Below are 15000 nucleotides of genomic sequence, written 5' to 3' on the forward strand. Positions count from 1 at the left end.
TGGGCACAAGTCAGTACACCCTGATGCATTTGTTCACCTAGCGGTAAATATGTACCTGGGAGTAAGGCCACTGTTGTGGGCTGCATCCTGGGAAAGGTCAGTTGTTGGTTTAAGGGGACCTCGCTAAGACTACCAGGCTTCTTGTCCCCGGAAAACAATGTGAGCCATATTTTTCTCTAATGTCTACGTATCAAATATATGCATGTGTGTATGAATGTATATAACTATGTATACGTTTATGGCTATAAGTATGCGTATTTTATTTAGCGTTTATGTATACATAAATATAAAGTCAAATTTAACAAAATTATACATAATTTGTGTCATTAATACTCTATTGTTACGGCCCTCTTGGGTCGCAACTGGGTTCTTTCTCTGATGTTGTTAGAGGTAGGGTATCCGGCCCCAAGTTAGTAGTGGCTTTCAAGGGATGTGATCCGTAACGCAAGTAAATTAAAGGGAAGGGATACAAATTAAATAAACTTAATATATAATTACCATCACCATAAATAGATATATTAAAGGTCACACGGGGGGGGGGGGGGTATAAACACTATAATATACAATCTGGTCTTCCTCTGAAGACGCGGAGTGTTCCACGGTGCTCAACGATGCTTAGCTCTTGGTCCTCTTGTGGCCTCACGATGAATCCTTCGATTCTCTCGAGTCTACCCTGGCCACAGGCCAGCCAAATCACAGCTCCACTGGTGGCACCGTCGTGGAGGCCATCAACCACAAATCCAGCCTGTAGCTGGCAGGTTCCAATCAGTTCCGCTGGTTAGGCCACTCCACGACCGATACTAGGGTAGCGAGCCTTAGGCAGGAGCCACAGATCACTCTCCTCGCCACAACACCCCAGTGGTTAGTCTTCTCCTCCAGTCAGCCCCGGGTACGACAAATCCTCAACTGCCACGTCACAGGCAGGCTAACACAACAGTGTTCATCCGGGGGGTGACTCACAACTTCTGCAGCTAACACTTGGAGATTCTACGGCTGCCTTGGGTAGAGACTGATCCAACGTTCATTACAGCAGTCCCAGGTCGACTCTGTAATCAGACACGTCATCAGTACTAGTTACACTCTAGGGCACCTCACTTACAGCTTAGGACACAACGCCCACCTATCCACTCCATAGATGGCGTTGCTTTCTAAGCGTCACCTCACCAGAGGTCAGCAGCGGCTGTGTTATGAGCTGATCAGGACGGGAAACTAGCCCTTGTGGCCAGAATATCTCGTCCTCACTACATGGTGTCGTCCATTCGGAGGGGTTTCGGGAGCTGACCCACAGATGGCGCGCTCGTCACTGATCCGAGCTCGGACGCTGGGCTCGGGTCCGTAACATCTATCCTTTCATATAAATGTTTAAGCTAGTTAAACATACATATGGATGAGTTTGTGTATATAAATAGACGCTGCCTGAATGTTTCGTATGGGCCCATATAAGCTGTCTCGTATGGACCAATAGGAGCGGCCTCATTTAGGCCAAGAGGCAATTTTCCTCAGTCTTATGATCTTATGAAGCAATATTGGTATCTCTCAGCACCTGCATATATCAGAGTTAATACGAAGATCTCGCACACACTCCGGGTATAACTGAGGCAGTGTGGGGGTAACCTTTGTTTACATGTGGGTGGAGTCAAGGGTCGAGCCAGGCGCTCATCCCTAGTCAAAACAGGATCATTGATTTTGTTGGATGTTGGGTTTCAGGATAGAAATGTGTGCGATAAAATGAGAGAGAGAGAGAGAGAGAGAGAGAGAGAGAGAGAGGAGAGAGAGAGAGAGAGAGAGAGAGAGAGAGAGAGAGAGAGAGAGAGAGAGAGGAGAGAGAGAGAGAGAGAGAGAGCGAGAGCGAGAGCGAGAGAGAGAGAGAGAGAGAGAGAGAGAGAGACCACAAAATTCTCAGAGGAATTGATAGGGCAGACTAAGAAAAACTGTTTTACACTGGTAGAACGCCAACAAGGGGGACACAGTTGGACACTTAATACTCAAATGTGCCACACGGACGTTAAAAAGAGCTTTTCAGTGTCAGTAGTTAACAGGTGGAATGCATTAGGCAGTGATGAGGTGGAGGCTGACTCCATACACTGTTTCTTCTTATATGACTGTGTAGTAATTTAGGTTGCTTTTTCGAGTGGAGATGGAGAAATGAAGAATGGAATGGAAATGGAGAATGGTGAGGAGGACAAGGGGGACAGGGGAGTGGGGAATGTTGGAGGGGACGGGGGAGGGGGTAATGGTGGGGACAACAGGGGGACAGGGGAAAGTTGCTGTGGTTCAGCAACGCGTGGTCGGGTACAGCTAGTATATATATATGTATGCATGTATTTGTTTATATATTTATAAATATAAATGCATGCAACGAAATCCCATTTCAAAAGGAAAGAGTTTGTTGCATTTTTTATATAAAATGTTTCATGGCCTGGTTGTTCAAGACCTGGTTGTTCATGACCTGGTTGTTCATGACCTGGTTGTTCATGGCCTGGTTGTTCAAGACCTGGTTGTTCATGACCTGGTTGTTCATGACCTGGTTGTTCAAGACGTGGTTGTTCATGGCCTGGTTGTACATGACCTGGTTGTTCATGACCTAGTTGTTCATGACGTGGTTGTTCATGACGTGGTTGTTCATGACCTGGTTGTTCATGACCTGGTTGTTCATGACGTGGTTGTTCATGACGTGGTTGTTCATGACGTGGTTGTTCATGACCTGGTTGTTCATGACCTGGTTGTTCATGACCTGTTTGTTCATGGCCTGGTTGTTCATGACCTGGTTGTTCATGGCCTGGTTGTTCATGTATACTACTGGAGGTACCTGACTACACCTCCCCCCCCCCCTTCCCCGCTTCTCTCTCATCACTGTTTCCCTAAACCCGTCTCTTCTTTTCCATCCACACCTCCCCCCCCCCCACCCATCCCCATTCCCTTCTCCAACTTTCTCCCCCTCTCCTCCTCACTGTCTTTCTCTCACGAATATGTAATACTGATTTTTTTTTATTAATACATGAGGTACATCTGCATTAGTGCAGCTACCCTAGACTATATGAAGTGGAGTACAGTGTGTCAAAAAAGCAAACTGGGTGATGCTAAAAAATCTCCATCACACAGGATGGTTAGTCATACAGAGGCATGTGATGGGCAGTCTGCACTGGCAGACTCCAGTCACGTTCTCCGTTTTCTAGTGAAGAAGTGTAGTGACTCGGCCAGCCATCTTTCACCGATTACGTGGGGGAGTAGTTGAGGCATAACTATTGGGCCCTTGACCCTGTTGACTAATAGGACCGACCCCGACTAGCCTATGACCGTCCCGTGACTCAGGCCATTCATCTTGCAAGGTTGGGTGTGGATCGGACAGAGCATCTGGCTTCAAACCTTGTATACGAACTGACAAACAGACACTCTCTCTCTTTAATATATAGATATTCTTTACATTGCTATTATTATATCTTTATATCTACCTTAATATATATATATATATATAACTATTATACATATAATATAATATATATATATATAATAATATATATGTATATATATATATATGTCGTACCTAGTAGCCAGAACGTACTTCTCAGCCTGATTTGCCTAATAAGCCAAGTTTTCATGAATTAATATATTTTCTCAAATTTTTTTCTTACGAAATGATAAAGCTACCCATTTCATTATGTATGAGGTAAATTTTTATTTATTGGAGTTAAAATTAACGTAGATATATGACCGAACTTAACCAACCCTACCTAACCTAACCTAACCTATAGAGATAGGTTAGGTTAGGTTAGGTAGCCGAAAAAGTTAGGTTAGGTTAGGTTAGGTAGGTTAGGTAGTCGAAAAACAATTAATTCATGTAAACTTGGCTTATTAGGCAAATCGGGCCTTGCATAGTAGGCTGAAAAGTGCGTTCTGGCTACTAGGTACGACATATATATATATATATATATATATATATATATATATATATATATATATATATATATATATATATATATATATATATATATATATGTCGTACCTAGTAGCCAGAACTCACTTCTCAGCCTACTATGCGCAGCCCAATTTGCCTAATAAGCCAAGTTTTCCTGAATTAATATATTTTCTCTAATTTTTTTCTTATGAAATGATAAAGCTACCCATTTCATTATGTATGAGGTCATTTTTTTTTATTGGAGTTAAAATTAACGTAGATATATGACCAAACCTAACCAACCCTACCTAACCTAACCTAACCTATCTTTATAGGTTAGGTTAGGTTAGGTAGCCGAAAAAGTTAGGTTAGGTTAGGTTAGGTAGGTTAGGTAGTCGAAAAACAATTAATTCATGAAAAGTTGGCTTATTAGGCAAATTGGGCTTTGCATAGTAGGCTGAGAAGTGCGTTCTGGCTACTAGGTACGACATATATATATATATATATATATATATATATATATATATATATATATATATATATATATATATATATATATATATATATATATATATATATATATATATATATATATATATATGCGAACAAGCCTGAATGGCTTTTCAGTTGCATTTAGTCCCCAGGACTATATGCAACTGAAAACTAACACCCCAGAAGTGACTCGAACCCATACTGCCAGGAGCAACGCAACTGGTGTGTGCAGTACACCTTAATTCACTCGACCATCACGACCGGTCAAAAGCTGATGGTATCCGAGGCTATTTTGCCCATCAGCCGGCGGGCTGATGGGCAAAATAGGTACCACTCTGAGGAAAAGGCGATTCAAAGAGTACATGACAACAACGTACAAAATATTAAGGAAAAATTGACCTGATTAACAAAATTGTTTCAAATGAGAAAAGCAAGATCCATGATCCAAGAGTTCGATCACGCATACACATATTGTAAGTAAAGAACAAGAAAATAAACAAAATAGTAAGTAAAAAAACTGAAAAATAGTAAGTAAAAAAACTGAAAAAATAGTAAGTAAAAAAAATTGAAAAAAGAGTAAGTAAAAAAAAAATAGACAAAATAGCAAGTAAAAACAATAAAAAAATAGACCAAATAGCAAGTAAAAACAAAAAAAAAATAGACAAAACAGTAAGTAAAATAATAAAAAAAGACAAAATAGTAAGATAAAACAAAAACAACCCCCCCCCAAAAAAAAAAAAAAATTACAAAACCGTAAATAAAAACAGAGGCCAACAGGCAGACACAAGCCTCCCGCCGGCGTCGTCCCGTCACTCTATGGATAAAAACACAGTGAAAGATCTCCGTGACAAGAGCGCCCTGAAGAGGTCATTAGAAGCACACCGGAGAATAATCTGAAAGTCTAACAAGCTCAATGACCAAGTTGACCTTTGACCGGGGTGGGAAAAAACTAAACCAACAGACGGTCGGTCTCACAGACGGGCATTAGGACATAGTCATTCAAGTTGAATTTAGAGATACAAGGGGAACCAACAGAGCCACAGACGAACTAACAGAGACGTCAAGTTCAACAGTGACGCATGCGAACTAACAGACACATACTAACAGACACAGACTAACAGACATAGAAGCAAGAACAGACAGACGGAAGAACAGATAAAGAATGACAAATACATCTCTGTATATTCCCTGGGAATTTCCACCAAGAACCAAATCTAAAATCGTAATATATTCTTGGAACGTTTATTAGGGCGTTCTTCTGGGATGTCTATCAGAGAGTCTATCTTGGACTGTCTATCAGAGAGGCTATCTTTGGCTGTCTATCAGAGAGTCAATCTTGGACTGTCTATCAGAGAGTCTATCTTGGACTGTCTATCAGAGAATCTATCTTGGACTGTCTATCAGAGTGTCTATCTTGGACTGTCTATCAGAGAGTCTATCTTGGACTGTCTATCAGAGAGTCTATCTTGGACTGTCTATCAGAGAGTCTATCTTGGACTGTCTATCAGAAAGTCTATCTTGGACTGTCTATCAGAGAGTCTATCTTGGGATATCTATCAGAGAGTCTATCTTGGGCTGTCTATCAGAGAGTCTATCTTGGACTGTCTATCAGAGAGTCTATCTTGGACTGTCTACCAAAGTGTCTATCTTGGACTGTCTATCAGAGTGTCTATCTTGGACTGTCTATCAGAGAGTCTATCTTGGACTGTCTATCAGAGTGTCTATCTTGGACTGTCTATCAGAGAGTCTATCTTGGACTGTCTATCAGAGTGTCTATCTGGGACTGTCTATCAGAGACGCGCTTTTACAAAACGCGTGAAAACACCGGAAATGTTCCTGGCCTCACGGCCTGCTGGGCTCCTCTGATAAGCCAGTCTCTTGCGGAAACCGGAATTAAGTGAGGTTGTTCAGGAAGATTGTTTGTAATTGGTTTGGGGTTGTAATTGGTGTGGGAGTGTGATTAGCCTGGGAGAGTGTGACTGGCCTGGGATTGTGATTGTCTCGTGTTGCAATTGACTTGGGATTGTAATAGTTGTTGGGTTGAAATTAATTGGCCTGGAGTTGTGATTTCATTGGGTTGTTATTGCCTTGAGAATGCAATTGTTGGGTGGTTGTAATTAATCTGGTGGGGGGGAGGGAGGGGGGGGGTTGTAGCTGGAGAAATTAGCCTCTGTAATACAGCGAAATGAATCTTTAAATGTGCTAATATAGCTGCTTTTTGGTAAAATAATTAGATAACGAATGATTTACCCAAATAAAATTATATACATGTTGACTGTGCTTGTCCCTTCTGTAGACACTTGCTAATTACGTTCAATGAGCAGAGTTAATTAATTTGAATAAAGTATTTAATGCTGCATAAAGTATTTAATAAACTATTTCGTTTCGATTTTTGGTCCAATATCCTATTTAATTATTGAGTTTGAAAACTGGCATATATAGAAATATCTAGATGGAAGAAGAATTCATTGAAGACGACCTCTAGTCATCAAATCTTTGGCGCTCTGCTGCTGGTGTTATGCCTGGACGATGGTTCCAAACTCCTCTTGATCAAATGATTTTCTCACAGATCACATCATTGTGATTCCTTTGTGTACGTTTATCAGAGATATACTGAACTTGTGCTTAAACGTGGAGAAATTCCTGAGGGGTCTGGCGTGTCGAAGGTTGTGTATGATCACTACAATTTTCACTCATACTACTACACTTGGGTCTGGACGGTAGAGCGACGGTCTCGCTACATGCAGGTCGGCGTTTTAAACCCCGACCGTCCAAGTGGTTGGGCACAATTCCTACATCCGTCCCATCTCAAATCCTGATCCTGACCCCTTCCCAGTGCTATGTATATAGTCGTAAAGGCTTTGCGCTTTCTCCCTGATGGTTCCCTCCTCTTCATAGTGTTTGAGTGATGCAGATTATGCTCACTGTCTCCCACTGTTATCTCTAGGATGGTAATAAGCTGAGCATCGGTGAGGTTCCCGGGGTGTTGGTGCTGAGTGGTGAGTGTGATCCACGTGTTGTTGGGAGTTATCACCACAACAACCATACGTGCTCACCAAGTTGTCCTCGTCCACCTGTGCTTGAGGGAGGTTAGCTTTGGCTCTTTAGTCCCGCCTCTCAACTCTCAATCAACTGGTGTACAGGTACCTGAGCCTATTGGGCTCTATCGTATCTCCTTATGAAACTGTGGATAGAGTCTGCGTCCACCACATCACTACTGAATGCATTCCATTTATTAACTACTCTGACACTGAACAAAATTTTTTCTAATGTCTCTGTGGCTCATCTGGGTACTAAGTTTCCACTTTTGTCCTCCTTGTTCGTGTTCCACTCGTACAAAAAAGTTTGTCTTTGTCCACCCTGTCAATTCCTCTGAGAATTCTGTAGGTGGTTATCATGTTTCCTCTTATTCTGTTTTCAAGGAACTGAGGTTCAGCTCCCTTAGCTTTTCCTCGTAACTCATTCCTCTCAGTTCCGGGACTAGTCTGGTGGAATACCTCTGAATCATCTCTAACTTTGTCTTGTGTTTAACTTGGTATGGACTCCAAGCTCGAGCTGCATACTCCAAGATTGGCCTGACATAAGTGATATACAAGGTCCTGAACGTTTCCTTACACACGTTTCTAAAGGCATTTCTTATGCTGGCCAACCTAGCATATGCCGCTGATATCCACTCATGTGATATGTACATCATATCACACACTGATAATGTGCGTGTATGTGTGTGCGAGTATTCACTTGGTTGTACTCACCTAGTTGTGCTGGCGGGGGTTGAGCTTCGGCTCTTTGGTCCCGCCTCTCAACCGTCAATCTACTGGTGTACAGATTCCTGAGCTTCTCGAGCTCCATCATATCTACATTTGAAACTGTGTATGGAGTCAGCTTCCACCACATCACTTCCTAGTACATTCCATTTACTAACTACTCTGACACTAAAAATGTTATTTCTAATGTATCTGTGGTTCATTTGGGTACTCAGCTTCAAGCTGTGCCCCTTTGTGCGTCTACCACCCGTGTTAAATAATCCATCCTTGTCTACCCTGTCAATTCCCCTGAGAATTTTGTATGTGTTGGTCATGTCTCCCCGAGCTCTACTGTCTTCCAGCAACGTGAGGTGCAGTTCACGCAGACTTTCCTCATAACTCATGCCTCTTAGTTCTGAGACTAGCCTAGTGGCATACCTTAGAACTTTTTCCAGCTTCGTCTTCTGCTGAAAAAGATATATGTGTGTGTTTTATTTAAACGTTAATGACCTATTTAAATGTCAGAAAGGCATGATCTGGCCTTTGATCAGAAGGTTATGAGCTTCGATAAATAGTTTTCAACTTTTTCTGGCATACTTAAACTGTTCAATTGCTTTTGGTTCTAGCGATGCTCTATAACAGCTGATAGGCATTTAGACTACTACATATACATTCTGACATTTCAACTGGTGTGCCTGATTTATCTTGTGGAACAGTGTTTTATGTAACGACTATGACGTGCCCATCCACTTTGACTGTCTTGTCCAGCGATGGCCTCCCTTCTTGTAAGGTCGGCGTTTGATGCTCTATTGAACAAGTGGCTGGACACTGTTTATTCACTCTGCCCCTCACACCCCAAGCTCCTTGTTCTCATATCCCATTTCTTTCCTATCCCAGCTTCTAGTCCTCATATCCCAGCTCCTTGTCCCCGCCAGCATTTGCCTCCCTCCCTGGCACCTATTTATACTGCTATGTGAACAGCAGCATCAGTTGTAAGGTCCCCCCCCCCCTCCATATCCAAGAACTGACCTTCCCAAGGGTGCAACCCACAACAGCACCTAGGTCACAGGTATCTAGTTACAGATACCTGTAATAGACCAGGTAATCTATGACCAGATACCTAGAGGCATTAAATGGAATAAAACGTGCCCAAGCCTGTTGCCCTGCCTGGGAATCGAATCTGGGACCATTCAGTTGTGAGCCGACTGCGCTATAAAAATAGATAATTATATTTGTCACCAACATCCTAAAAGGAAGAACAACTGAAAGGAAAAAAGTGATGCCTTCGAAAAATGGGTGTTAAAAACCTATAAATACATTAATGATTATCGGCACAAGTTACAGGCGGGAATTAATGAACATTAATCGTGGAAACAAACCATTAAAAGATAAGAGATTTAGAGATAAAAAGTGAAGACGAGGTGGAGGAATAGGAAGGAAATGAATCGTAAATTAAGAAAAATGACGAGAGAAAGAATTGTACCTGGGCGACAGTGATGAATAGTGTGAAGTGAAGAAGGGAAGAATTGTCTGGTGGAGAAAAGGCGGGAGAGGGTCAGGAATGTGGGGTTACACAAACATATATATATATATATATATATATATATATATATATATATATATATATATATATATATATATATATATATATATATATATATATATATATATATATATATATATATATGTATATATATATATACTCACACACCACATGTAATAAGAAGAGAAATGGAAGGAAGTGGAGGAGGAGTGACTCTGCTGATAACTCAGGACTGGAGCTTGGAGATGAATATCTCAGGCTATGAAGGATTTAGAGACTACATACCAGACACCATGACAGTCGGAGGACCGAAGATAGTAATAGCAGTGATATATATAACCCTTCAATAAATGACAGAAGACTTAGACAGCGGTATGACAGAAAGAACATAGCAGCTATTCTATAATAGGAAGGGTAATTTCAATCGTTTGTTGGAATAGATCCCAACTTTTAGCCATGGGAGACTTCAGCCATGGAAACATAGGCTAGGAGAACAAGGAACTACATGAGGTCAAAACAAAAACACTGAGAGCTAAACTATTGGAAGTGGCAAGAAGAAACTTTTTAAGCCAACATGTCAAAGGACGCACAAGAATTTAAGGTAATGCCTATAACCAGGTCCTCACAATAGAGCAAGGAAAAGTTGCTGAACTAAGAGAGTGCGGGTTAAACCAGACACTTCTGGAGGAGTTTGAGATTACTAAAGATGAGTAAGGAAGCATTTGCTGAAACTGAACGCGACAAAGGCTGTTGTGCTAGACGGAATCTCACCATCTGTGAAAAAATAATAGAAACTCTGGAGAGAAGGAACTTTGCAGCACATCACCCGCATGGGTTCATGATAGTAAATCTTGCCTCACAGAATTCTATGACCAGACGACACAAATTAGACATAAGCGACTAGTACATAAGTTGAAGAAGCAAGAAGGAGTGACAGTGAAGGTGCTCTAGAGGATAAGGGTGTACTTAAGCAATAGAAGACAGCGAGTTACTGTGAGGGGTATGATCTCAGAGTGGCGAGATGTCACTGGCAGAGTCCCACAGGACTCAGTTCTCGGAACTATCCTGTTCCTCGTGTATGTAAATGATCTTCCAAAGTGAATGAACTCATTCTTCTCATTGCTTCTTGATGATGCAAGAATTATGAAGAGGTTAATGTCAGGAAGACAGCAATAGGCTACTAGATAACCTGGACAGACTGAAAGAATAGTCTAACAAATGGCCACTGGAATTCAAGTCTAGTAAATGCAAAGTAATGAAACTAGGTGGAGCGAGCAGGAGCCCTGCCACAAGGTACCAAATGGGAGATGAAACTACAGCCAAAATGAAAAGGATATCATCAGTGGCATATGCAAAGCTGGCTAACATCTGAACTGCCTTTTGAAATACGTTTAAAGAATCATTCAGAGCCTTGAACACCACATATGACGGGCCAAACCTGAATATTTACATTATAACGAAGTACAACATGGTTAGTAGACGGGGAACCAAGCGCTAGAGCTCACTTCCCCATAGTCCCAGACATGTAAGTGCTGATTGGAAAGTGCCTGTCAATTCCAGAGTGGCCCATATCGTATGCAAATCAAAGCTAGGTTACCCCTTGCTATTAACAGTTGTCGAGAATCCACAGGCGTTCCCGTCATCCGCCGGCAGCAGTCTCCCAGCCAATAGGAAGTAATTATATACACGTTACGAGGATTGAGAAGTGCTCACCAACCTGAGGAAATGTGCAGTCACAGGAGATGGAATGCTTCAGAATTCAAGCAATTTGAAATATTTGCAACAGAAGTGCCGCCAGTCTACAGAAAACGTAATCAAATGGCAAAAAAAAAATTCAAGGGACACTCAACTTGATTAATAAGATTTTTTTACTATGATTTTTAAGCGGTTTAGGATGGTTTGATATATTCCCATTATCACAAACAAAAATCCATACCCATCTACTCTGGTTCTGCTACTCCGCAGCCCCCTCTTCCTGATGGGAATTAAGGGGCTCTAATCCATGACTTTAATTTAACCGCCGGAGAGCAAATGCTGCCTCCCTTGACTGGCAGAGACGCGAGCGGATAATTAAACAAATCAAAGAATCTGCAAATAGACAAGGATTTTAGAAAGGGAAAGATTGACGTTCCAGGTTAATGCAAATCAAGAGCTGAAATGAAGCGAAATATAAGAGCAGGATTATATCAACTTAACGGGTGAAATGATATTAACATTCCTGCAACTCTTTTATAAGTCAATGTACTTTTGAGGCGTTTATTATGAAATGTTTTTTTTTCTTAACAGAAGCATACGAATCAAGGCAGTCTCACCTGATCTATCAAGACTGATGGCCATTAGTACGAGCTAGTAACGTATATTATACAGGGCTTTTAATTTCACTTTATCACTGGTATTTTGACGATATTTTCTAGATAGTGAAAAATTGTAGTCCATTAAGTGTGAGGACAGGAAAGATGGGAAAATTCTCCTATGGCAGTTTAACATAGAGTCTCCAGGACAGGCTCACGAGCGGTTGGTCCAGGACAACTTGATAAGGGTCCAGGACGACTTGATAAGGGTCCAGGACGACTTGATAAGGGTCCAGGACGACTTGATAAGGGTCCAGGACGACTTGATAAGGGTCCAGGACGACTTGATAAGGGTCCAGGACGACTTGATAAGGGTCCAGGACGACTTGATAAGGGTCCAGGACGACTTGATAGGGGTCCAGGACGACTTGATAAGGGTCCAGGACGACTTGATAAGGGTCCAGGACGACTACATAAGGGTCCAGGACGACTTGATAAGGGTCCAGTACGACTTGATAAGGGTCCAGGACGACTTGATAAGGGTCCAGGACGACTTGATAAGGGTCCAGGACGACTTGACAAGGGTCCAGGACGACTACATAAGGGTCCAGGACGAACAGAGGCGTCGTCACTTTCATTTCATTTGTGGCAGTTGGGTTATCTATTTATTTGTAGATAAAATACTTTGCATCAATTGTCATAAGAACACTGCAACTCCTCCATGATGACAAGCAATGAGTGAATCCAATTAGATTGCAATAGCAGCCATACACATTAACACGACAACACAATGCCAACTTTATAAATCAACACACTTTATTTTTAATCGTAAAGCGGCCGTATAACTTCCTTTGATATCAATGTGAATGTCATGAAAAAATAATCGCATGCTATCATCTATAATTCATACTCAACCACAGATGGTAGAGATCAAAGAGGCTCTCAGGGCTCGTGGATCTCTCAGCTTTGCCAATGGCAGAATCGAAAATTCTGTCTGAAAAAGCATCAGTATTATATGTTGAAACGTGGGGCTTTAATTGAAAGAATAAGTTCCTTTTACAACAGTGGGATATTGGACTATACTACATAGAGATGAATATCTTTCCAAATCCTTTAGTACATTATATTTACTAGGATCGTTGGAGATTCGAACCCAGGTCCCAAAAGTACAAGACTTGTCGTACCAAGCGGTCAATTGATGCTAACACTATGAAAAGCATTACCCACGCTATAATGTATTACATCTTATTCCTTATGTAGACATTCGTTTAATCTGAAGGCATTCAATTAACATCACAACCCACGAAGATTTTAATCATGTCGAGAGAGGTGCAAATATGTACCTCCAATCCTGCAAGCAACAGTTGTTCACGAGAACATGACGACAAAAGCAACTTCAGAAGGCCCATTGACATATACAAAGGCAGTTCCTGCTTTTTTTCACCCAAACTCATTCATATGTATAAGAGAGAATGTTTGTCTGTTCAAGATTGTAGGCCAGACGCTTGTGGCTAGCCTCACCCAACTTTGCAGGGTAAAAGGTCAGGGGTACAGGACGGATATATGATGGTCAAAGTCGCCAGAGTCCAAGCTGGAACAGCATCCCACCGTCATATACTGACCCCCATCCCCCTAATTTTTCCACTGCCCACCTGATACACATGGGTACATATAAATATTTAGCCGTGTGTAGCAGTTGGGCTGTGTAAAAAAATAGGAAATTTAAATAAAAATTCTTATAGTAATATGAACAATTCAGCACTTATAGTGGGGAAATTAACAGTCGATTATTCGACAGTTCCCTAAAAAAGGTCAAAGCTATTTGATATTTTGAAAATTTTCTGTTGGGAACAGAAGAGAAAATGGATGAGAGGGGGGAGCGATCTATTTTCTATTATAGTATTTTAACACATTACGTACTATCAGGAAAACTAACTTAAATATTTTATTCATCATATGCCATCGCCTTTTAGGGCAAAAACACGTAAATTAAAACCGAGCCTCCACATTCTTAAAAAAAAACTTTTCTCAAGGCCAACAGGAAACTATTATATATTTTGAGTATTTCATTCAGCCATAGTCTCCCACCAGCCAACCACCCACACGCCAATGAGAAACTAATATATTCTTTTTATAGGCGACTGATAGTCGGCGAAAAGACACTAGACATGCAGACATATACAGAGACAGATATTTTATTTATATATAATCTATCTTAATACTGATAATTAAGTTGGTTCAAGGGAAGTGTTTTTAATGATGTTTACAGTCCAGAGGCTGACGTTTAAGAAGAATTCGCAATATTATTAGCTGGCAAATTTAATAGCGACGACAGAGACAGACTGAGACAGAATGAGAGAAACAGAGAGTTACAGACAGATACGGAGATATAAACAGAGACAGATTAAAAGAGACATACAAAGAGACGGAGTTGAATAGGGCAAAGGGAGTGATACAGGAAGACAAACAAGAAAAAAACAGAGACAGATTTATAGACAGAGGCAGACACAGACACAAAGAGAGGAAGAGAAGGTAGGAGAAAAGGGAGAGGTGGGGATGTTTGAAGAGAGGGAAGGATAAGGTAATATTTAAAGTGAGAGAGAGTGTGGGGTAACAGATGGAGAGGGGGAGAAAAGGAAGTAGAGAGGGGAAGAAAAGTGCAAGAGTATTTACCCCGGTATTTCCTAAATCTAACATTATCCAATAGATTTCCATTGTTGTGGACATGAAGGCTTTCTTCGCGGGAATAAAAGCATGAAAGAGATTCGCAGGGAGAAGGGGGCAGGTTTGAGTGACCATTTATAAAGAAACAAGCCCTCATGACTCTGTCCTCGTTGTTAGGAAAGGCAATTGACTCATAGCGGGCTAGATTGGCTCAATCTTGTGATAAGGAGATTTGAGAGAGACGAAAGTATCTTGGAGGTCACAAAGAGGCAAAGAGGTAGGTCCTTTCTCTTGAACTCACTAGATAGGAGGGGGGGGGGGTGGTTATGTGGTCTCTCTCTCTCTCTCTCTCTCTCTCTCTCTCTCTCTCTC

The sequence above is a fragment of the Procambarus clarkii genome, chromosome 22, assembly GCF_040958095.1.
Source record: "Procambarus clarkii isolate CNS0578487 chromosome 22, FALCON_Pclarkii_2.0, whole genome shotgun sequence".
Lineage (NCBI taxonomy): Eukaryota > Metazoa > Arthropoda > Malacostraca > Decapoda > Cambaridae > Procambarus > Procambarus clarkii.